Raw genomic sequence first — 22,541 nt, 5'->3', positions numbered from 1 at the left:
ACTACAGTGAGCTTTCATCTCTCTCTAGTCAGAATAGCAGCCATCAAGAATATGAACGATACGGGGCTGGGGTTGTGGCTCAACAGCAGATTGCTGGGGCTGGGGATGTGGCTCAGGCGGCAGCACGCCTGTCTGGCATGCGTGCGGCCCAGGTTCGATCCTCAGCACCACATACAAACAAAGATGTTGTGTCTGCCGAAAACTAAGAAATAAAAAAATGTTAAAATTCTCTCTTTCTCTCTCCTCCCTCCCTCCCTCCCTCCCTCCCTCTCTCTCTCTCCTAAAAAAAAAAAAAAAAAAAAAAAAAAAAAAAAAAACCAGCAGATTGTTTGTCTAGCACGTGCGAGGCCCTGGGTTCAATCCTCAGCACCACATTAAAAATAAATAAATAAAAATAATGGTATTGTGTCCAACTACTTAAAAAAAAGAATATGAACAATAATAAATGCTAGAGAGAATGTGGAGAAGAAGGGACACTTTTTTCTCTGTTTATAGGATTGTAAATGAATATAACAACTATTGAAATCAGTATGGAGGTTCCTCAAAAGACTAGGCAGGAAACCACCATATAACCCAGCTATACAACTACTCAATGTTTATCCTAAAGAATTAAAGTCATAATACTAGAGTAGTACATGCATACCCATGTTTATAGCAGCACAATTCACAGTTGCCAAACTATGGAGCCAAACTAGGTGCTTATCAAGGATGAATAAATAAATAAAATGTGGCATATACACACAATGGAGCTTTATTCAGCCATAAAGGTGAACTATGTCATTTGCTGGAAAACGGATGAAACTTGAGAACATTCTGTTACACAAAATAAGCTAAACTCATAAGATCAAGGGATCATATGTTTTCTCTCAGATGTGGAAGCAAGAGAGGAAAAAGGAAAAGAAAGTGAAAATAAAGAGGAGATCAGTAGAGTGTAGGAAAGGAACCAGGAGAGGGAAGAGTGAAGGGAAAATACTGGGGAATGATATTGGCCAAACTGTAGTGTTATATTGTGCATGTGGAAATATGTAACGACAAATACTGCCATGATTTATGACTATAATGTATCAACCAAAAAAAATGGAAAAAATAAAAGAAAGCAAACAAAAGAACAAAATTGCTTTCATGTATGTATGTATGTATGTATGTATGTATACAGCCTAGCCAAATATCTATTGTGAGCATAAACATTAATACTCTGGAACAGTGATGAGCCTGACACTGTTTTTTTTAAATTGTTCCTTCCTTTCTTCCTTCCTTCCTCCCTCCCTCCCTCCCTCCTTCCTTCCTTTCATTCTTACCCCTCTCTCTCTTTCCCTCTCCTCCCTTCCTTCCTTCCTTCCTTCCTCCCTCCCTCCCTCCCTTCCTTCCTTTCCCAGGCTGCCCTAAACTCCTAGGCTCAAGTAATCTTCCTGCCTCAGCTTTCTGAGTAGTTGTGACTGTTGGGGCACACCACGGTGTCCAACAATAACACTTGCTTTTGTAAACAAACTTTTATTAGAACACAGAAACTTATATTTACCCACAGTCTAGGCTGTTTTTGTGCTACACTGGCACTTGAGTGGCAATGAAGACTTGCCTACAAAGTCTAATATATTTATTATCAGTCTCTTTTCAGGAAAAATTTGTTGATCCCTGATTAGATTATAGATTATAGTCAGCAGAATAAATACATAAACATTTATTTTCTTACAACTAAAATTGGCTGTATGAAATGAGATAAATGATCTATTAATTGCCAAGATAAATGTCTCTTCCCTATAGAAAGTGTGTATTCAGGACTAGAAATCTTGGCACTGTGTCACGTCAAATGGAGGAAAAAACCTGGCAGTTCATTTTGATGAGACTTAAGAAATTTCTTTTCCAGGGCATTTTGAGGTGCATCTAAACTTTGTAGATAATACAGGGAAGAACATTTTAATCTGCAAATAGATTATGTTCATTATTAGTTTGTAATCATTTCACAACTATCATATAATATTAAAGCATCATTAGAGACTGCCTATCATAATAGAAACTTTTATGACTCTAGCCATTAACATGTATTTTTCTAGTTATTGTAGACCCATACTTTTAAGCTAGTGCTATTGGTAAAATATATGATTATTTAAGTCTGATTGCCTTACTAATTTTGACCAGTTTATTTTTCAGATATCCATTTTGGGGTTTACTCTTTCAATTAATTTTGCGTTCCATGGGCAATGAAATTGTTGTTTAGTATATAAGATGTTGCAGTTTCTATGTAAGTTCACCTAAGTGCCTCTACCACTATTGATGGGCAAGGATATAAGTAAGTTAGTATTCTTACTTGAAACTGTTATAGATCTACTGTACTGGATTTGTTTTCCTGACACAAAAGAGTATAAAACTAGAAAAACTAAACATTTTCAGGTATTAATTTCAGACATGACTGTAGGCCTGGTGCACAAAACACAATTAGGGAGATGAAGCTCAAGTAAGATGGTGGTCATACTGAGTTAAGGAGAAAATTATCAAAGTGCAAGATTACCATAGTGGTTGGAATTTTGTGGACAAGAATGTCTGAGCTATTTATGGTGGGTGCAATGTGATTATGTGTGTGTAATGTTAGAGAGAGAATACTAAAAGCCTGGAGGAAATTCATTTTTGATATGAATGTACCAGATGAGACTCTTTAAGGCTTAGCAGAGTTTGACTGCTATAAAGAAGACTGAAGATGATGCTAAATGGCAATATTGGAAGAAATTAGGTTTCCAGCAGAGTCAGATTTCAGCAGCTTCACTAATATATCAGGTACTTAATTAAGAGTTCAGAAATAAGCCTTAGCAAAAAGAACCACACACAAAAGAGTAAAGGGAAAAATGGTAGACCTAAATTTGAAATCAAAATTGATTCATGCTGAAAATGTATGTGGCAGCCAGAAAGGAAAAAGGAAAAGAAAGGTGTGTGTGTGTGTGAAAGGAATCTGACGACAATCAAAGGGAGATCAGTAGAATAGAGGAAAGGGATCAGGGGAGAGAGGAAAGCAGGTAAAAGAGAAATACTCGAGAATGATATTGGCTAAGTTTTACCACTATATTGTACATATGTATGAAAACATAACAAATCCCACCATTATGTACAAGTATAATGCACCATGAAATATGGAAATAAAGAAAAATACCAAACCTAGTGAGGCGCGGTGGAATATGCCTATAATCCCAGTGACTCAGGTGGATGAAGCAAGAGGATCACGAGCTCAAAGCCAGCCTTAGTAAATCGAGGTGCTAAAGCAGCTCAGCAAGACCCTGTCTCTCAATAAAATACAAAACAGGTCTGGGGATGTGGCTCAGTAATTGAGTACCCTGAGTTCAATCTCTGGAACCAAATAATAATAATAATAATAATAATAATAATAATAATAATAATAATAATAATACCACAAAATCTAATATGATCAAAACAATTCACCAGTAATTAGCCTGCATGACACATAAAACAGAATATCCTTTATAGGAAGACAACATAATCCAGACTTCCTATGATGTATCATCTATAAATGACCAGAATATAATTAAAAAAAATTTTTTTGGTACCAGGGATTGAACCCAGGGGTGCTTAACCATTGAGCCACAACCTCAGCCCTTTTTTGGCATTTTATTTAGAAACAGGATCTCATTGAGTTGCTAAGTGCATCCCTTAGATGTGGAGGCTAGCTTTGAACTCTTTTTTTTTTAACAATTTCAATTTTTAATAATGGAAACATTTTGCTATTCCAGAAAAAATTTCAGGGGAGAAAAATCTTCCCTATAAAAATAAACTCATCAAAATTATAAATATTATAACTTTTTTACTTCTGCAATTTAAAATGCTCCCCTGCAATACCACCCCTTCATATAACACCTTTCCTGTACCATCACATTTTGAAGAGAAAACAGTATTACAGCAAAGCTCAGTTTTAATTTAACATCTTTGGCCTTCAGAGCCTTTATTCTTATTTTACAACATTAAAAATGCTGCTGCAGTAACCAGTGTTTGGGAGAGAACATCACTCTTCTAGAACCATGAACAGACAGAATTTTAATACAGTAACTTCCAAATTGTAACTTGTAGTGCACATGACATGGAGGTTTGGATAAACACAGAGGAGAATATGCCTATTTCAGACAATCTACTTCAAGTAAAAAAAAAAAAAAAAAAAAAGAATTCACAGATACCCATCAGCTACTACTTCAGGTTCTAACAGTGCCATGAATCTGAGAAACAAATGCTTCACAAACTATAAGTTTACTGGGATGAGCAATTAAAAGACCAGGTGGTTGATAACAGTATATTCAAACCCAATCCACAGTCTGAATAGGAAAACCAGTATTAAAATCATGAAGGCATTCCCTGAACAACAAAGGCCAAGTGTTGGATGACAATGTCACTAAAACCTCATTGATGCACTAAAAAGAAGTTACATGCAAAATTAAACAATGTGTGCCATGCATAATTTATTAGCTTTGAACTCCTGCCTTAGCCTCCTGAGTCACTGGGATTATAGGCATGTAGAATATCATTAAATTTTGCCAGAATGCAAAGAAGATAGAAAAATGAGAACCACAAGAGAAAATATCACATATAAAAAAAGTTCCATGAGCTGACCCAGATGTTAGGATTAGCAGAAAAAAAAATTTAAATAGTTTTTGTAACTAATTTCAAGGAGTTAAAGAAAAGCTTAATCATAATGAATAAGTAGATATGGGTGTCAACATATAAATGAAAAATTTCTTTTAAAAGAAATAAAAAATATAGTATTTGAAATGAAAAATTCATGAAGCAAATCTATCATCAGATTGTGTAGTGCAAAAACAGCAAAAAGTTAACTTGGAGATAGACTAATAAAAATTATCTGGTCTAAAAATCAGAAAGAAAAAAATAGAGACTTGGTTACTATCAGTACAAAGTGACCTAACATACATATAATTAGATTTCTAGAAGAACAGAGGCATAAATTGTACATAAAAAAATATTTAAGACAATGATGGCTAAAATTATCCCAAATTAACAAAAAAAGATGTTAACAGATTTAGGAAACTCAGTGAATACTAAGGTTAGTTACAAAGCAAATCACATCTATATGCATCAGAGTCAACTGTAAATGATCAATTAGGAGGAAAAAGGTCGTGAAGGCAATTAGAAAAATGTGGTGTGTTATGCATTGGTAAAAATGACTAAAATGATAGCTGACTTCTTATCAGAAATGAGAGGTTAAAGTTAATGGAAAGGTTTAAGGTGCTAGAAGACAAAAACTGCTAATCCAGGATAAATACTCTTCAAAACTGAAAGCAGAATAGACATTTTCAAATAAATAAAAAGTAAGAAAATTCAATACCAATAGATCTCTACTATTAACAATGCATCTGATGCGTAAAGCATTGATATTGATGTTCTATAATACATATAGCATCCACATCAAGAGACCGTGCTCTAAAGAAAGGAAATTAAGGCCAACAAATTATAAATTACAAATGATCAAGACAAACCAGAAGAAATCCAAAGATTAAAAAAATTACTCAACATTCATAGCTCTTAACAATGACATCTGCTCAAAAATTATCAACCAAATATCCCTGTAGAATGTGAACATAAATGAGAATTCACATTTACTGCAGAGATGTTGTTGCTTAGCAGACCTTTGGTATCGAGACAAATGGCAACAATTTTTCCTAACAATGTTTAGGCTGTCATTATCATATCATAGGCATCATACTATAAACTATTCCTGTGGAAAAGTGACCCTTAAACCAAAAGGACATAAAATTGGCCCCAGGAGTTTACAGAAGATGCAGATTCCTACATTTCATCCCCAAACTTCATCTGTTAGAGCAAGTTTGGAAAAGAGACAAGAATTTGCTTTGTTTTAAAAGAATTGTTTTCCAGAAGCGGGCAATCTACCACACCTGAGGAAAAAAAAAGTTCCAGAAGAGAAGTCAGATCTTTTGGGATGCCAAAACACATTAAGTTTTTCATTCATCTAAGATCTCAGTTGTCAGGTTCTTTTATCAGAGATAACCTTTTAAAAATGTAAAAGAAATTCTTAACCAGTGGGCATACAAATACAAAAACAAGATGTGGGTCAGTAAGTGTTAACTATTTAAACTTAGACACAATTAAAATTTAGTCTCTCCTCATACTAGCCACCTTGCAATGCTCAAAAGCCCTGTTTCTTGGTGGCGATCACAGTGAAAAGTGCAAATATAGAATGTTTCCAGCAGTGCAAAAAGTTCTGTTGGACCTGCTCTAGACCCTGACACTAAGACCTGAAGGAAAGTCAGCACCACCAGCATGCTTCTTAGAGGCAGGCTCTCAGGATCCACTAAGACCCACTGAATCAGAATCTCCAAGTTGTCTTGGTGATTTGCATGTACATTAAAGAGCACATACTAGAAAATTCTAGTGCATTCTAGAAAATAAACAAAACTCAACAAAAAACTTTAAGACCCATTTACAAAAACATTTTTTAAAATTGCTTTATCCAAATAGTTTTTCCTGAACTTCTTTAGCCACTTGAGAACGTCAGAACACATGTCTAAAAACACCCTATTGGAAGAATTTAGAACACAAGACAACTGAGATTTGTATATCAAAATGCGGTAAATTCTAAAGAAGACATGCTATCCTCCCAATTCTCAAAGAGTACATGGAAGATGAAACACAAAACAAGGTTTTTTGATGATTGATTGGCACTTAAGTCTACACACAAGCTAAATAACTGATGAAGACTGCCTGAAATCATAGCAGCTGTGATGCAAATTCATGTCCCAGTTTGCTGGCCTTTCCAAAGTGAAGATAAAATTTGCTAAATCTTGGAATTCTAAAATCATTTAACACTCAGGATAATTAACCCTAACACAAAAGTATTAGTGGTTTAAAAAGTATTCCTAAGAGTAGAAAGAAAAACGGTTACAAATTTTATATATCAATATGAAGGAAAAAAAGTCACAATAAGGAAACTATGGCTAATATATGCCAAATTGTTTAAAGTTGCCATTTAACAGAAATGATAGGCCAAAGGCTAATAATAACGGTACCTCTTGATCAGTTAAAAAAAGTAGAAGATCTCCCTCCTCCTCTTCACACATATGTATCTGGATCACTGTTCGAATTGCTGCTTCAAGATAATCTCTCTCTGGTTCTGGAGTATAAAAGATCTCAACAGGATGCGTGCGGCCAGGAATAGTTAAGAGAGGACAGTTATCAAAGTAAATCTGGAATTTTCCCGCATCTAGAGTAGCACTCATAACTATAACCTGAAAGAAAACAGTAAATTACTTGAGTCACCTTTAAGTTCTTTCATGGCCTCAAAGAAAAAAACAGAAAAGTACTGATTTACTGTTCTATATACAGTTATAAAGAAAACTATAAAGATCTTTAAATAAACCACTTTAAAAATGAAATACAGAAAGACTGAGGTACAGTAAAAGCTTTTTATTCAAAGATATTTAGAAATATCTATTTAAGTAAGTAAACTGCAATTACCTTGAAACATACCAAATGAAAGTTTGTGAAAGAACTAATGGAGAACCACGTTAATGTCATGATTATTGCTACATTTATTCAAACAAAACATGTTTCCACATGAAAGAAAAAGAAAAAATGCAATATTAACTAGTGGACCAGGTGTAAATTTTCTCACTTCTTCCAAATAATCTTTAATACACACATCTTTAAAAAAAAATCCTAAAATAAGCAAGGATCTTCTATACTTGTACAAAGGCAGAGCAAAAAAAAAAAAAGTCTTTTCAGGTATAGAACTTCATGATTATGCGGTCACAGCCCCATACAAATCATATATCATATAAACTAATAAAATTTTACTGTAAGTCTCCCTCATACATCATTCCACTAGAATTCTTAATTCTTATTTTAAATGAGATTTCTCCACTGAAACCCTGACAGCTCATCCATAATTTTTAACAGTGATAGTATTTATATGGTGCTTGTACAGCACACATACTAACAAGGAATGATGTGATGATGAGTTTTAAGTTTCAAAGTATGGTACATGCACACAAGAAAGCAAAAGGGGGAACTTCCTAAACTATGGGTCAAAAATGTAAAAAATATATATATATATATATATTTATATATATATATTATATATATATTTATATTTATAAATATATATATATATTTATAAACTATTATAAACTATTATAAACTATTCAGACAGTTTTAAGACCTTAATCAACATAATAACACTGGCCAAGGTACAAGTGGTAAAGAAGGGGTTAAAAAAAAACAAAAAAAACCCCAAGAATTCTGAGGAGTTGATCGTCCTGGATGTTTATGTTGGAAGACAGACATAAATCTGAGGGATAAAAACTGATCCTTTAAGGAGATGTCTGCACTTAATGATGAATAGAGTGACTAGTATGATCAAAAAAAACAAAACAAAATGTTAGAATATGAAGAATCAGATGGGTTAGAAAAGAGAGATTTGGTTTAAAAATACATTACTAAAAAGTAGGAGAAATATAAGTGAAGTTTAAAATGAAGCCACATCAAAGTAAAAACACAGGCAGTACTTGGACACTACTTTTAGAAGTAAAGGATGGGAACAAGCAAATACCTAACAGAACACAAAAACCATTTAGCAACTTGTCCACTGGGACTGAGTAGCTACTAACGACTTCAAAACCAGAGTACGCACTAACTTACATGAGATCTGATCCTCTGAAAACAGCACAATATTAGACTCATCATCTATCCATATGTATCTCAAACCATGAAGAAACTACCTTGGACTCTGTGTACAATTAAAAAATACACCAATGTGGCTATTCTCAAAAAAACTCTTAAATTCTGAGTCCTTCAAGCAGAATCTTCAGAGAATATTTTGATGAATGCATTCTTCCTACCCAATTAACTATATAACTGATTTCAGTCAGTTACAACTTTAAATGTTTATAACATGTGGGTTCTTAATGGGTTGATATGTGACTATGAAATACACCAAGGGGATCATAAACCACTGTTCTTAATGAAGTATTCTTATTAGTCAAAACTGACATTAGTCCTCTTCATTAAATAAGAATTACACTGGAAATTTTAACGTTTCCTTTTAAAGCAATTTAAAATAATATATACCCTTTTACTAATATAGTGTCACTTAAAAACAACACTGGTTACTCCCTACCTTAAGGAGGAACATTAATAAATTTACCCTGTCTGGAATAAATTTTCTTGAAGAGGTTTAGTTATAGATAATCTTTGGGAACTGCTCCACAAGAAAACATCACAATGCTAAACATATGTTTTACTTATGTATATTTATATTGTCACTCCCTACTAAAAACTTAAAATCTTGCACAAGCGTACTCCCTACTAGACAGACACACAAACACATACACACCTCTAATACTGGTAACTTTCTCACAATTGATTTCTAAATTCCAATCTTAACTGTAACTTGCCCAAATATGATACAGCGAATCAAATGTCAGAAAGGTATGCCTACTAAAGACAAGTAAAATTTTACTCTATTTTTTTCAAGTCCTAGACATTATCTGTACTTTACAGTAGTATCAAATGAGCTATGATTTCACATAATTATTGTCAATTACAATGTAATTACAAACAACCAATAAATAATGTGATCACTAAGTTTATTTAGTTAAGATTAAGATTTAAACAAAAAAAAACCCTTATAAATCAAAGTTAAGGAGACCAAAGCATTTTAAAGCTCAATTGCTCTTAAAAATGAAATTATATCAAATTCTACTGAAACAAAATATATATTTCAAAAGACTAGAGGAAAACTAGACACAAAACATGAAGTGATTGAATATTTTGTTTGAAGGGATTTTTTAAAGTTGTGACAGTTATATTTTAAGAAAATGAGACACCGAAAATATTTTAAGATGAAATCATGATACCTAAACTCTGTTTCAAAATAATGAGAGACAGGGAAAATACTGGGATATAGGTGAAACAAGGTTGAAGATGCATAATAAACACAGGGAGTTCACTAAACTAGTATACTTCTGCAGACATTTTAAAATACCTATAAAATATAAAATTTTAAAAAAAGAGACAAGAATCCCATTTATTTCCTAATCCTATAGATGGATACAGATAGATCCATCAACAAAGACTCATGTCACTGACCACGTAACATTTTGTTCCAACATGTCTTTTTTTAAAACTTTGGGAAATTGCATTGTTTTTTTTTTTTTAGAAAGAGAGGGAGAGAGAGAGAATTTTAATATTTATTTTTTAGTTATCGGCGGACACAACATCTTTGTATGTGGTGCTGAGGATCGAACCCGGGCCGCACGCATGCCAGGAGAGCTCGCTACCGCTTGAGCCACATCCCCAGCCCGGGAAATTGCATTGTGACACAGGTTTTTTGTTATGTTTACAGTACTGGGGATTGAACTCAGGGCCTTGTACATGCTAGACAAGTGCTCTACCCCTGAGCTAGATCCCCTAGCCCTGTGAGAAATAGCATTCAAATGACACAGAAGTTAGTATGAAAACTTCCTCCGGAATTTATCCAGACCTTAAGCACTATTTCATGGATGAACTTCACAGTACAGGCAAATACCATGACCATGACAGCCTTGAACTTGCAATCTCAGCCTCCAGAGTAGCTGGGATTACAGGCATTTGCCACTGTGCCCATCAAGAAATAAGCTTTTTAAATAACTTAAATGTCATATAAATGCAGATAAACAAAAGCAATAAGGAAAAAAAATGAGATTTTTAAAGAAATGACTATCCGGAAATATATACCACTTGTGCAGAATGCAACTATATAAAATGAAAAAAACATTTTTGTCAAGTTAAAACATTCAAAAAGACCAGTATGACCACATGTACCACAGCTATAAAGAGGAACCAACACACCTTCAGGTGCCCTGAGTACATTACATAACAAGATTTGGCCTTTTAGTTCATTATGTATGCATATCAAGATCTGCAAAATTAACATCAAAAGTCCCTTGCCTACAATTAAATCATATCCCATCTTACACATCATTCTTTCTAACATTAGCTGTCCTTCTACAAAGATAAATCCATTTTTTTTTCTTTTTGGCAAGACTGGGGGTTGAACTTGCGCCCTCATGCAAGCACTCTACCTTTGCTACATCCCCAGACCACTAAGATATATCTTACTTTTCTATTCCTATCATATTTAAATGATATTTCAGAGCATGTCTACTAAAACTACACATTTTATAGGAACATTTTCACTTAAGATACAACCTCAAGCAACTAAAACCTGATCTGCCAACTTCAATTTCTACTAAAAAGCAACATATATTATAACCAAGAAAAAGAATCCACATTAAAATGTCACCTGAAAAGTGGCCTACTTCGAACTATTCAAATTTTAAATTTTTATAACTTGAGTGTCCACTTGCAAAATTCTTAACAAGTGGCAGAAAAGCTACAATTAGAAAAAGCATCCATTTTTAAAGATAAAGTACTTACTTAAGGATGGTTTTTGCGCTACTGCAGTCTTCAAATCGAATGGAATACCAACATCCTGGCCCAACATCACATCCATCTCATCAGCAACTCTCTGAGCCACGCTCATTGCAGCCACTCTCCTGGGTTGGGTACAGGCAACTCCTCTCTTGGGTCCCGGTAATGATCGCATATACTCCACACACCACTGTGGAATCTATCAAATAATTTCACATTTAAGTTAATTCTATTCTGCCGCATATCAACTATGTTTAATATAAAGCACTTTTATCTCATTCCAATAATTTAAAATAAAATTCAATTAGGCAAGTGACAGAGAATTATTTATAACAAAAACTTAACATATCATAACTCCTTTAACATATATAATTTAGATAGAAGAATATCCAAAAAGAGGTCATGTATAACAAGGATGTGATGTGATTACATTCTGTGCGCTAGGTCCATATAAGCTTTGCTTGGTATGCTCACCAGTGTTTAAGTGGTCCCATCATTAACTATTTGTCTACCCAATGAAAAAAATCCTACTTGAAACAAATTCTACTTAATAACAAAAATGTTAATTTCCAATAAGTACAGCATCAAAATTCATACAATGAGTTACAATATGCAGATACAAGTAGAAAATATTCCCTTGTTGCACAAGTATCTTTTAATTCAATTCAAATTCTGTAAGCCAGCAGAAGCCAAATCCTAGCACCTACTAGTACTCCAATCCATCTTTCAGGAATGTTATGCACAGTGGCAACACTTTAGGTACCATCTTTAAAGTAATTACCAGTCTCAAATTCAATATGGCTTACAGCAATAGCGCTTCACTGAGTAAGGTCAATCAAGGGAAAAGGGGAAAGAGAAAATCTCAACCACAAGATGGTTGTCAGGATGACAGCATATTTCCTTCCTAATTATCCACACACTCATAGATTCTCTCATTTTATGGTTCTTCTCGACTGACTTAACTGTAAAAGAACCATGGGAAAAAAGCAAATGACCATTCCATAAAACTGGAATCTACTGCTACAAGGACATGATTTGTCTTCACCAAAGCTTCCAAAAGCCTATCAGGTGCTAATGCTATAGAAAAAACAAGGGGTTTCTGGGTACACCATGTGTACAATGACATCTGATAACTAGTATTGATTATTGCATTATTATTACATTTTAGTTAGGTTACTTTTTAATTTGGAAATAACTTGTAACTGGAGAAACAAATGAAAGATGATTATGTTGCTTCTCAGAGAACATAATAATATTTTTACATGGTTTTAAATGAACAAAATACTTAACTAAAATAGCAGAGTCTTCCTGGTATTGCAAATCAACAGACCCATGTTAAGTGGTCTTCTTATGAGGTTTTAATTATCTATCCTCATTTTACCAATCCTCAAAAAGTACTGACTTACAAATTAAAAATACTTAAAATTAATTCGTAATTCTTAAGGCAAGATTATTCACATTTTTAAAAATTTCACTCCAGTGAAATTGATAATTTAAAAATATATAGTTTTCGTTAATTTAGCAGTTCTCTTTTAGAACTCCTTATACTGTTAAAATAAATGAGGATACCAAACAATTAATACATTTATTGTATTTGGAAGTTAAAACTGAAAAGCAGCTAAATTGTTTACTAATTACTAGTAACAACCTATCTTCTATTTTTAAAATGTATATTTTTCAAATAAAATAATACTTGGCTAGTAGAGCACATTTTATTATTTTTACATATCTCTCATGTCTAGCTTATTGGAAGAAACCTCAATTCTGTCTCTACATTCAGTATGCTGCAATATTTTGTTTTGTATGAAAAATACTAAGAAATTCTTGGACCCTGGAAAGGGTTTCAGAGATTTTTAAGGGTTCCCAAAACAGCTTATGATAAGGCATCTACTCAAACTTTCTAAGGAAATATAATTTGGAAGGGATGCATATCCTGAAAGATGTGGGCGACTGGTCTGCTCAAAGTAGGCATCTGCTCTGCTCTTCCTTCCTCCACTTGAGGCTATTTTCCCAAAACCTAATCCTTGTTTTATATATTGTCCTGAGTAGCCTTTTCTATTCTCTTAAATTCCAACATTGCCTGCAACAGAACAAAGTCAATCCTATAACTCTAGCTCCTACCCCCAAACCTGGTAGTCACATCTCCTTCTGAATAATGAATATTTTATTGGTATCTCAAATTCATCAAGTTCAAAGCAAAACCATTTCTCACCTTCCTTCAAGTTCTTTTAATTCTTCCCATGTCCCCTATTCAGTGGCAGTAAAAAACAGACTCCATTCTTTGTTCCTCATTCCCACTAACCTTGTACACAAAGTCAAAACTTGTTAGGATCTCCTATATGGTCTTTCATGACTGAACATTCTTAATAAAAATTTGTGTCACTCCCCTCCAATTAAAAACTCTGATGGCTTCCTTACCTATGGCAAGAGGTAGTAAGGCTCAACCTAGGGCTCCAGCCTCACCTACCCCACCAACCCTTCACACTAGTCAAAGTGTGCAGTGTTCCCTTCTCTAAACTTGTACCCTCACTCATGTTTTTCCTGACTGAACTAGCTTTAATTTCTCAAATATAGGCATAGTATGTGCACACCAAGCACCATGCAAAATGTCTTTTCTATGGCTCTTTCAAAAGTTAAAGTCATTATTTCAAATTATGTTTGATTTCATTTTCTGATAGGCAGGGATAACCAAAACAACTGCTAAGTACTCTTTATTAGGTTTGTGTCCAAGTTTGATAACTATACTAAAAAGCATTTGGATGAAATTTACTGATTTAACTTTCTAGTTTCCCTTTCACATCCCCAAAATTCCCTGCAGTCTTCAATATTCACATAAAGTAACCCCTGAAAGCATGTGTAATCCAAATCATCACAAGCCTCTTGTGCCTTGAATCGATTAAATTATCCACACTAACTACTAATAAAAACTCCTCTGAATCACATCAGACCACAGAACAGCAGTATGAAATAAATATAACTGGTTATTGAAAAGGGACAAAACTGTTAATGCTGAACTTACCTAAATCCAGAAACTATTTAACCCAGAGCAGCCCACTAAACCAGAGTTCTCTCATTAATCTAAGCCGCATTCTGGTCCTCCATAAAATGTGATTACTTTCCCTGCAGAGTTGTATATAAACTTAAAATGATATAATACATGTAAAGTACACAATGCCTGATTAATTAACAGGTGTGTTAATATTCTGCAAACCAGTAAAACAGTTGATATAATTATTTAAAATACTCTGACAATGCTCCATTTTGTCCTATTGTATTAGATGTAAAACATCTATAAAAAATATAGTATGTAGCATTTAATTAGTATAGTGATATAATTAATTAGTATTACATTATTTCCAATGTATCTGAATGCACATGTGTCCATTTCATTGAAATATTTGCAAATTTAAAAACATGGGACTTAATGAAATAGATTAGCATAATTAAGAGTTATAGACTTGCACGTTTCTAAAACTTTTTAAATTTTGTTTAATTAAAAAAAAAGGCTACAGTTTCTTTTCCTAACATCAGCACTAAGTTTTCCTTCACTTGAAAATAGTTCTCACTAAAGTTCAGTCTTCAATAAAAGCTTTTCTATTTTTGTTGCTGTAGTAGTTTTCGAAAAGCCTCCATGAAATACTCAAATTGACTTGCAGTCCATATAACTTAAAAAAAGATAGTTAACCTCACTCAGGGAAACACACACACAAATTAAAAATTACCCCAGGTTTATTTTTTTCACCTATTAGATCTGTAAAAACTCCAATCCAGTGATACTCCCAAACATGCTCTCACACTTGCTTATGGAAAGGTAAACTGACAGGTTACTTATGAAGGGAAGGCAATTTGGCTACATGTATTTTAACTGCAAATGATATCCAAGTTTCCATTTCTACAAACATACCTGCCCATGTGAAGCCTACATATCTATTAACAGAAGCCCAGTAAATAATGACTCATCCATGTTTGAAAAATATCCTAGATGTCTTATTAGTTCTGGCATGAGGTAGGGATGACTACATATGCCTTCTACTTTGTGAAAGAATAGGTAATATTCAGTTCCAAACAACTATAATAAAAATAAAAAAGAAAAAGTAACTCACCTGTGTTGTCTTACCAGACCCAGTCTCGCCAACCAGCACAAATGACTGATGTCTAACCAGGATATCTGTAAACCTATCCTTGTATTCCCAAACCGGGAGCTGAAGTCGTTTCTTTAGAATATCATAGTATCGAGGTGTATGGGGTAAATTGGTGAATGGATTAATGCACTGTGGAAGTGATGTGTGTCCTGCATGTCCAGTGTGTGTTGAATGAGCAGAATGTGTCGAATGTGTTGAATGAGCCGAGTGGGTTGAATGAGCTGAGTGGGAAGCTTTCAAAGGTGGTAATCCAGCACTGATAAGCATAGCATTGGTTGAAGCTCGCAACTCCTTCTCCTTTTCTTTTTCCCTCTCCCGCTCTGGATCTCCTCTATCACGTTCTCTGTCACGATCTTTAGACCGATCTTCACGATCCCGGTCTCGATCTCGTTCTTTCCTAAGAACAAAAATTTTAGAATTCAGATTCTAAATTTTAAGCATAATGTTCGAGGCAATATTACAGTCATAAGAGCACAAATGTTCACTAACCTAATGAAAAAATTAATGTAAAATTTCAATGAATTACATAACTATTAGAAATAACAATCAAGAATTTTCCACACTCCACCATAAACTTTTTCCTTCCTTGATGATGCCTCAAATTATCTTACTACAAACTTCAACATAAGGTTAAGACATCCTAAGGAAAAAAAAAAAAAAAACTTCCTATTTCCACAACAGAAGTCAGAGACTGCAGGTGGGGTGGGGAAGACAGAAATAAATTGGGCAAAAGAAGACAGTCCCACAATCTTTCCTAGATTCTCCTTCAAGCTGCACTTTGCTTTAAGTTCTAATGCTAAATGAAAAGAACACAGTACAATGTTACACACAGTATCACAAGTAATACAAATATGAATTAGAGGATTATCTGCAAGTTTGCTTTCTTAATTATACTTTCCAGTACTTCCTCAATTTTATTCAGTAAGTGTATACTGCTTTACAAGAAAAACGAAAATTCTAAAACACTTTTATTCCTTTGCTTTCAGTGTCTACTCTTGCATTTAGCCTTTGGGGATAGTAAAACACTGGAAGTAAAAGGTAAATCCGCATATACTGGCCAACCATAAATGAAATAAAGCAGAATTAAAACTAGCTTCATCATTTTACCGCTGTTTAAAAAATGCTAAAATTATGCAGGCAGCCACTTTATTAAACTTAGGCCAGTTTTAAGTAGTCAATAATGATATCTACTTCTAGTTACTAGATTGTCCCAATACGATGATAACCTTAACTAATCTAGGTGAGGAAACCTGACAAGCAGCAAGACAAAGGGCTGTATCTGGTGGCCTCTGAGGGCCTGGTGACAGAAATAAAATAATCTTTCCTTGCTCATTTTACTAATCCACTTTATTTCAGACAAACTCCTATAGCAAAGAAGGAGTTTGTAGCAAAGAAACTTGCCATGAGGTGTTGGGACCCAGATTAAAAATAATGAGGACCAACAGGAAGCTAAATGTGTCATTGCTCCTTATTCACAATACACAAATGAGTACAAGTTTCCTGTGCTGTAAGTATCAGTAGCAGAGAAAGAGCAGTCACTCTCCATAATGGTACATCAATGGGGCAATAGTAAATTCTTGACAGACCAAAGATAAAATACTAAACCCAGCACTGAGTCAGAATGGTCCATTTACAGAAATGGTAGGCTGACCAATCAAATCGGATCCTTTCCTTCTAAAAATATGCCATTCTATTCCATTAAAAAAAAAAGACTTAAGGGGGAAAATCCTTGTTTTAAACAGGTGATTTTTTTCCTTCTTCCATTTCAATGTCCACATGCTACAGAATTATAGGGTATACAAGCTAGAAAGTTTTACTCAAAACCAAAAGAAAATGTGAAAAATGACTAACCATAAAATGAAGTCTCACAATTCAAAATTTTAGAGTCCTGACCTATCTTTGAAATATGCTATCAACTACCTGCTTTCTTTCCCTCCTTCTACCTTATCATAGTGCTCAACATATTTAATAAGCATTCATATTAGCCCAAAATGTGGATGGGGAATAGTTTACAATTGGGCAAGCAGAAATATGCTCACCAAGTGAGAAGCACTATACTCACAAATAATTCAGAGTAGCCATCTGAAAGATAATGGTACACATAACTAGAGTGAACTATTTAAGAACATCTGGTCTAAATGAAAAGGATTGTTTCTAATACTCATACCATCATGGGGGAGAAAAGAAGGACCGAGAAAAGAAAATGTTTAATAAATTCCTCTTGTACTTCTCACATAATATCAGATACTTAAGATATGGACCAAAAATTCAATAGTTACAAAAATTGGGGGGAAGAGGGATTATGGAAGAAGTAAACTATGTATTACATACTCTTGTAGTCCTGTGCCAACAAAGATTGGTTTTCAGAGACCAACTTCATCCATAGCTTCATTAAAAAAAAAAAAAACTCTACAACACAGGAAGCAAATATCAAATACATTCTGAAGACACAAGATTAGGAGCTGACCAAGAAATGAAGGCAATCATAGTATAGAAAGAAAAGGAGTATAACCACAGGTAAGGCATAAGCCTCAATTTATTAATTTGCATAGTGAAAAGTATTAGTAAGATTAAAGTAAGAAAGTAACAGAGAAGACTTTATAGGGTCATGGAAAAAAGGAAAGAGGCAGATGTAGAAAACAATTCAATCACCTAGAAATACTGCCTTATGGTTCAAGCTATCTATCTTCAATAGGATAGGAAGAATAAAAATTAAGTCTGTTAAGTGGGAACTTAAACCCTCTGCTTCATAAATATGTATAGGCTTGTACTTATGCATATTTTCTTTTTTAAATATGTATTTTTGTCAAGCACAAAAAATTGTATGATTCTATACAATTTTTCAGCTCAATTCTGGCTCAGCACTTAAGGTAGCTATATAACAGTATTTCTTTTCTCATCTCAAAACACAGCTATTAATGCCTTGTGAGGTATTGAAAAGATTAAATGAATTAACACGAGAAAGTGTTGTCTAACTCTGAAAATGCCCAGTAAATGTTGGTTATTATTAAAGTTTTTTTTTTTTAAAGTTAGAATTACCATGTTAAAGCCAGGCATGGAGGGACATGCCTGTAATCCCAGTGACTCAGGAGGCTAAGCCAGGAGGATCACAAGTTCAAAGCCAGCCTCTGCAACTTAGCAAAACCCTATCTCAAAATAAAAAATAAAAAGGGCTGGGGAAGTGGCCCAGTGGTTAAGCAGCCCTGGGTTCAATCCCTGGTATGGTGGGGGGTGGGGGGGATTTAAAATTCACGAGGGATAATAGGTATTAAAATGCTGCAAATGAAGATATAAGCTGGTCATCAAAATCAGAATATTTTGAACACACACAGTTTTTCTGGCAATCTTATTTCCACAAGCTTCCAATCCCATGAGTATGCAAATATGTATACATAAGGATGTTCACGATACTTTTAACCTATAAAATGACAACTGGGAAACCACCTAAACAGCAAGGAACAGGATACTGGGTAAGTTATGATATACCTTTACAAGTGGAGTACTACACAGCCAATGAAAAGGATAGTTACTGACATCTGAGCAAAACTAAAAGCACACAATAGAGATTCTACTGATATTCATATTATACTTCATAGTCATGAGTAAAAATGCCAAGACTGTCCAAAATTGTTCATCACAAAATGTTTTTCGAAGATTTCCAGGAATTTGCCTTTTCTGTTTTGTTTCTGCAACTTTCTTCACCTATCATATAGGACCGTCATAAAAATGTGTTTATACATGTAAAAAGTCTGGAAGTGTCACGTGTACATTATGTGCTCTATTTGTATTATATCAATGTATATAATAAACAACCAATGTATCGATCAGGAAATATCGAAAAGCCAACATCTAGTGTGTTTTCCACACTTCATAGAGGTTTGTTTTGTTGTTAGTAACATTATATTGAAGACTCTATAGGGTCATGGAAAAAAGGAAAGAGGCAGAATACGTAAGAGACCTATAACTTCTCCACCTGCTCCCAAACAAAAACATGCCAGGAGTAAATAAACCCTTATATAGTATACGAGCAAGAACATGGATGAAATCTCCCACTAAATAAATGATCCTCCCTTTTTAGTACTAGAGAAATGGGACAATCATGTTTAACAAAAGAGTTCACAAAAGTGATATGCCTGTGCTCTCAAACAAATACGCCTCCTAACTATCAGCACTAAAACACAACGACAACAACAACAACAAAAAAAAAAACTACAGGTTTGTTGGTCATTCAACAAGTTACTTAAAATTATCAAACGGGGGAAATTTGATATTTCACGCCTTGAGCCATAACAAACTTCAGAAGTCCACTGCTAAAGAAAACTAGCCCTGTGAGAAACAGCACTCAAATGACACAGAAGTTAGTTTGAAAACTTCCTCCAGAATTTATCCAGACCTTAAGCACTATTTCATGGATGAACTCCACAATACAGGCAAATCTCAAATATTATGGGGAATCAGAGACCCAAAAAATCCACTTAGGATATCTGTTTTGGAGCATTCACCTAAGTGTATCATGAGACTATTAATCCCAAGGAAAGCCCTTTTAAATGGTGCACATACACAATAAACCTGATGAGTCAATTCTCCAGTATACTTTGATCCAACCTGACCTCTTACTGGAGATATTAGCTGCATCTTAGCCAACGACAAGCAATTTTATTTTTACTTGAAAGGAAATCAAGAACCAAGTGTTCCCTGCTTTACCAACCTATTATAAATGTCACTAAAACAAGCTGTAATGATTCTAAGTACAGTATCAGACTGTGTGTCAGAGAGTGGAAATTCAAAAAGCAGCATTCCAGATTCCACTATAAAACTGTTAACTTGCACAATCCACTTAACTCCACCCCGTCTGCATTTCTCATTTCTTGAGTCTCCATTTCTCATTTCTTGAATGGAGTTGATTATACTCTTTTGAAAGTTGTTTCCAACTCTAAAGGTCTGTGACAGAGCTTAAACGTACTCATGTTTTTTGAGGGAGCAGTCTAAGATGCTATGTTATTATGTTATTGTATGATTACTATACCTAATATCATAATTTCTAAAAAACCTACAAAAATAAAACAGTATAAATATTTCTGTATTTACAATTAAATATACGTTAGGTATCAAAAAGTACATCCCATTCTGATTTATACTCCACCTTGACAGTAAAGATTACGTGGAAAACTGATGAAATTATGCAAGGTATTTGGACATTCGAACTTTTGTTTGAGGTTTTTCTTTTTGCCTATTACCCAGAGAATTCTGCTCTTCAAGAGTGAAAACACACACTGACTGGACCAGAAAATGACTGTGATACAATTCCTCAAGTTAATTGCTAAATTCCTCGGTACCTTTAGAGAATGGCTAAGGAAAAGGAATCCGGAACCCTATGAATCTTGTATTTCTCAACCTCCACATGGCGATATTTTGCCATGAGCATGAAAACCACTTCTTGAATAAGTCTCCGTATTTCAAAAGCTCCTTCAAATAAAAACTTAGGGGTGAAAAGTATGCCTGCCAACTCCTAGCCCTAGCACCGTCTTCACCAAAGCAGGAAATAAAGGAGATGGTGGGAGAGTGGGCGGCAGACGGAAGTTTGCCTGCCGTCTACTCCGAAGTGTTTGAATGGACGGAGGAACGCGCTCTCCCTCCACGCTGCGCCCCTAGACTCCGGGACGCGGCCCCCGGCCCACCAGGCAGCCTTCCGGTGCCTTCCTCCCGCAGGCCTCCGCTCCCCCTGCGCCCGGACTCCGCGCTCAACTCCCGCCACCCCCGCCGCAGCCCACACGAGAACCCACGCGCTCCCCGCCCTCGCGGCCCGGCGCCGTCCCCTTCCCAGGCCCTCTCCCGGCCCTCGGCCAGGAGCCCGGTGCCCTTGGGCGCGAACGCTCGCCGCGCCCTCCCCCACCCTCGCCAGGCCTCAGTCGGGAGCCGAGGCCACGAGGTCCGCGCTCCGCTCCCGCTCCGTCCAAAGTGGCTCTGGCAGGCTGGGCCTGGCGGAGGCGGCGCCCTGGTGGCCCCCACAGGCCTCTCCACCTCCCGACCCTGCCCCGCCAACATCCGCGGCGCCCTTGCCGGGCCGAACCGGCGCCGCTCCGCCCGGACCGCCGCTGAACGGAGCCCCAAAGAAAACAAAGGCTCGGGCTCCGCGACCTGCTCGGCCACGCCGGTCGTGGCCCGCTCCCCGCCCGGACCCCAACAAAGCCCGAGCCGCTGCCTCGCGCCCCAGGCCTGGCTTACCCATCGGTCCCCGCACGCTTCTTGCCGGAGGGGTAATCCTCCCCCAGGTCCAACCGGTGCCGCTTGGACATCTTCGCACTCTTCGAGCCCAGCGGTCCACACCGCGCGGCTGGAACCAGGAGCTAAAATGGCGGCGGCCACGAGGGCTGGGCCTGCGCGCGCGCTTCCGCAGCGTGCGTGCTGAGCGTGCGTGCGTGATGCACGCGCACGCCACCCAGAGGCGGGAACTGCGGTCCCGCCAGCCACAGGATTGGTCAGAATAGGCTCCTCTCCTCCCGCCCTGTCCCTCCTCCCCGAGCTTTGAGCCAGTCCGAGCCGCTGCTAGGGCGGGGATCACATCATCTTCAAAGAGTGACAATTTGGCTTCCTCCTCTTCAATTTGGATAACGTTTGCTTCCTTCTCTTGCCTAATTGATCTGGCTAGGACTTTCAGTACTATGTTAAATAAACGTGTCAAAAGTGGACAGCTTTATCTTGTTCCAGATCAGAGAGAAAAAGCCTTCAGTGTTTCCTCCTTCAGCATGATGTTAGCTATTGTTTAGTTATATGAGGATTTTATTATGCTCTGATATATTCCTTGTATACCAAATTTGTTCAGATTTTTTTTTATCATTAAGAGATGTTGAATTTTAACAAAATTTTTTTCTGTACTTGTTGATATGATATGAATTTTTTCCTTCATTCTGCAGACGTAGTGAATCAAATTTGGTGGTTTTTGTATGATGAAATGTCATTCCATAC

At 35.9% G+C, this 22,541-nt stretch overlaps 1 long non-coding RNA gene across 1 annotated transcript; it reads right to left on the bottom strand.

Moving 5' to 3' along the window:
- Positions 1 to 11,498: 11,498 nt before the first annotated feature.
- On the bottom strand, positions 11,499 to 21,900 carry LOC308640451. The gene is made up of 3 exons (XR_014020277.1): positions 21,801 to 21,900; positions 15,537 to 15,972; positions 11,499 to 11,632 (listed from the first exon to the last, which is right to left on the bottom strand). It is a non-coding gene; the product is annotated as an uncharacterized lncRNA (long non-coding RNA).
- Between the last annotated feature and the right edge of the window lie 641 nt (positions 21,901 to 22,541).

Source organism: Spermophilus citellus (genome assembly GCF_964194105.1).
Source record: "Spermophilus citellus genome assembly, contig: SCAFFOLD_58, whole genome shotgun sequence".
NCBI classification, from domain to species: Eukaryota; Metazoa; Chordata; class Mammalia; order Rodentia; family Sciuridae; genus Spermophilus; species Spermophilus citellus.
This window is presented reverse-complemented; position numbering and strand designations above follow the sequence as displayed.